The sequence below is a fragment of the Clarias gariepinus genome, chromosome 3, assembly GCF_024256425.1.
Source record: "Clarias gariepinus isolate MV-2021 ecotype Netherlands chromosome 3, CGAR_prim_01v2, whole genome shotgun sequence".
Taxonomy (NCBI): Eukaryota; Metazoa; Chordata; class Actinopteri; order Siluriformes; family Clariidae; genus Clarias; species Clarias gariepinus.
In genome coordinates this window covers 44225001-44225314 of record NC_071102.1, presented here as the reverse complement: position 1 = coordinate 44225314, position 314 = coordinate 44225001, and the positions used below count along the sequence as shown (strand labels likewise).

Genomic DNA, 314 nt, shown 5'->3' with positions numbered 1-314 from the left:
AAGAGATGAAAAAAGAATCTCAACAGCCAACAAGTGAGGGACAAAGAAGGGGGAAATGCAAGCCATACCCCTTTCTTTCCTCACTCGCTGCATGTGTGTGTGTGTGTGTGTGTGTGGGTGTAAAAGTGTACGTGGGTGTGTCCGAGTACGTCTCCGTGTGTGTGCTGTGACATCATTGTTCCCCTCCCTCCTCCGGGTCACTATAGATTACGACGGACGTGCCTGAGGTCCATCAGTCTGTGAGCTGAGATCCTGCTGAGATCCTGCTGAGATCCTGCTGAGTCTTACGCCTCTCAAACAGTGGAAGAAAAAAA

The 314-nt window shown here is 50.0% G+C and overlaps 1 protein-coding gene across 7 annotated transcripts in view; it reads left to right on the top strand.

The window, feature by feature from the left end:
* Positions 1-242: 242 nt before the first annotated feature.
* abi3bpb (ABI family, member 3 (NESH) binding protein b) overlaps positions 243-314 on the top strand; it is a 28403-nt gene continuing 28331 nt past the window's right edge. For 3 of the 7 annotated variants that reach the window (XM_053492215.1, XM_053492214.1, XM_053492212.1), the window contains exon 1: positions 243-314. This exon is cut by the window's right edge and continues 174 nt beyond it. The gene's annotated coding sequence lies outside the window, so the exon portion shown is untranslated. The other 4 variants (XM_053492217.1, XM_053492216.1, XM_053492219.1 and 1 more) reach the window with 2 other exon arrangements.